Source organism: Arachis ipaensis, chromosome B10, assembly GCF_000816755.2.
Source record: "Arachis ipaensis cultivar K30076 chromosome B10, Araip1.1, whole genome shotgun sequence".
Classification (NCBI taxonomy): Eukaryota; Viridiplantae; Streptophyta; class Magnoliopsida; order Fabales; family Fabaceae; genus Arachis; species Arachis ipaensis.
In genome coordinates this window covers 99,286,667-99,289,572 of record NC_029794.2, presented here as the reverse complement: position 1 = coordinate 99,289,572, position 2,906 = coordinate 99,286,667, and positions in this window count along the sequence as shown.

Sequence of the window (2,906 nt, the reverse complement as noted above, 5' to 3'; positions counted from 1 at the left end):
TCATAAGAAAATATAAAATAATCAAGAAATTAACTTATATAAAAAGATCGTTTTTTGTAAGTTAACTTAAATAGATAAAAAAGTATTCTTTTTCTTCAAAGGAATATGATATGTTGGAAATTTTTAAAAATAAATGAGTAAATATAGATTGGGAGACTTGAATAGTATGACATAATGGTTAGTACTAAGCTAAAATGGTGTTTGATATTAAAATTTTGGAAGAATAAAATAAGACTATGGTCGTTGAATTGTCTACCATTATCAGATATTATTTCTCCTGAAATGCCATATCTACATATAATGTTCTTCCACAAGAAAGATCATACATTTTCGACTGTTATTCGCACTAGTGGTTGTGCCTCAATCCATTTTAAAAAATAATCTATTGAAACTAAAAGGAATTTTATCTGGCTTGTTGCCTTCAGGAATGGTCCGAGGGTATCTATTCCTCACTTATAGAACGGCCAGCTTACTTCAACACTGTGTAATTGCCCGATGGGTGTTCTTATGATTGTTGCGTGCTTCTGAGAATTATCACATCTTTGTACTTTACTTATGCAATCTCGCTTCAGCGTCGGCCAATAGTATCCTGTCCGAAGTATTTTGGCTGCTAAGCTTCGTCCTCCTACATGGTTTCCACATATACCTTAATGTGTTTTAGCCAAAACGATTTCAGCCTCATCCTTGCTGAGGCACTTTAGTAGCGGTTGTGAGAATCCTCACCTGTATAGATTGTTTCCAATGGTTGTGTAAAAACTTTTCCTTCATCGAAAAAGTCATGGATTTGTCTCTTCGACTGGAATAACTCCGTTATTAATGTAATTGTGAAAAAGAGTCTTCCAATCACTTGCCTGTGTGATACTTAATATGCATGTTAAATCTATACTAGGCTTTTCAAGTGTTAATTGTGATCATGTTGGTGCGTGTGTGCTTGCCCTTGTGGTAGCTACTTTAGATAAGACATTGGCTCGAGTGTTTTGTTCTCTATGCACATGAATAATTTCAAATTTGACAAATTTAGAAATGATATCCTTTGTCATGAGCCAATATTGTTCAAGCAAAAGAACTTGTACCTGGAAGCTTCTGTTAATCTGTTGTACAACCAAGAGGGAGTCATAATAAATCGTGAGCCGAGGTATCTAGGCGAGCTTTAGTCCTACCAGCAGAGCTTCGTATTATGCTTGATTGCTGCTTGCAGCAAAGAAGAACTGTAACGACTACTCAACTATCACCCTGTCTCCGTCTTTTAGCAATACTTCTGCTCCACTACCTTCTTGGTTTGATGCCCTATCTATATGTAACTTCCAATCCTGCTCCTGGAGTTGTTTGTTGGTAGTAAATTCAGAAATGAAATCTGCTAGTATTTGGGACTTCAAGGTTGGCCTTGACTGGTACTGAATATCAAATTTAGAGAGTTCAATGGACCATTTGATCAGTCTTCTGACTAACTCAGGCTTAGCTAAGATTTACCGCAGAGGTTGATCTATTCTGACGATTATTGTGTGACTTTGGAAATAATGGTTTACTGATTTCTGATCTCTGGAGTATTGGAGGTGATGATAAGATAGTCTTTAGTTCCGTAAATGATCCTTCGCAGTCCTCAGTCCTCCTGAACTGTTTGCTTTTAGATATAGTTTGAGAAAAATGGTATAATCGGTTTGCTATTGTTGGTAGGAATTGTGATAAGGCAACTACTCTCCCAGCTAATTATTGTACTTCTTTTATGGTTCTCAGGCTTGTTATGTTGAGTATGACATTGCATTTTTCAGGGTTTGCTTCGATTCACGATAAGTCAGCATGAATCCGAGGAACTTACCTCCTTGTACCCCAAATGCACATTTCTCCGGGTTTAGCCTCATGTTATATGCTCGGATTTGACTAAAGATTTCTAACAGGTCGGCGCAATGAGAACCCTGCGCGGATGTCTTTGCAACCATATCATCAACATAAACTTCCATATTCTATCATATTTGTTGTCGGAACACCTTGTCCATTAATCGTTAATATGTGGCACCTGCATTCTTTAAACTAAATGGCATTACTGTATAATAAAAATTACCAGAATATGCATCTGTGAAACTCAAGCTATTAAAATCGGAAGCATTATCAACCAATTTGTTAATGCAAGGTAATGGGTAAGCATCTTTAAGGCAAGCTTTATTAAGATTTGTAAAGTCAACGCACATGCGCTATTTATCTGAGTTTTTCTTACCATTACCACATTTGATAACTATGTTGTGAATCGTATTTCCTTGATGAATCCAACAAGTAGTTTCTTGGTTTCCTCAAGAGATGCCGTCATTTTTTCCGTTCCAAGGTTTTGCTTTTTCTATGCTATAGGTCGGGCTATTTTGTCAATTGCCAATTTGTGACAAATAATGTCGGGGTCAATCTTTGGCATGTCGGCAAGGTCCATACGAACAGATCGGCATTGTCTCGCAATATGGTTGTTAGTCGCAACTGTTCTTCACCTGTAAGGGCACCTCCTATATATGTGAATTGGTGTTCGTTGTTAGTTAAAGTTACCTTCTGAAGGTTGTCAATGGACTGAGGTCTTTCACAGAAATCCTCTCTGGGATCAAGTTAGGATAATAAGGGCAACTCTTTCGAGTTATACACTGCTTGCATGCGTGTTGGTGGCATCGCCTTTGCTGAGTTTTGCTTTAAGCTTGCGTTATAACATTACCGAGCTTCTTGATGGTCGGTGTGCATTATTGCCACTAATTTTTTCTACACGTGAAATTTGACCCACAAATGTAAAATAGACACTTTTTCTCCGAAAGCATTCAAAGCAGGTCGTCCAAGAATAATATTATATGGACTAGGACAATCTACTATGAGATACTAGATGTCGAGAGTTTTGACAAAGGATTTCCCCCCATCATAGTCTTTAGCCAGGAGCCAGG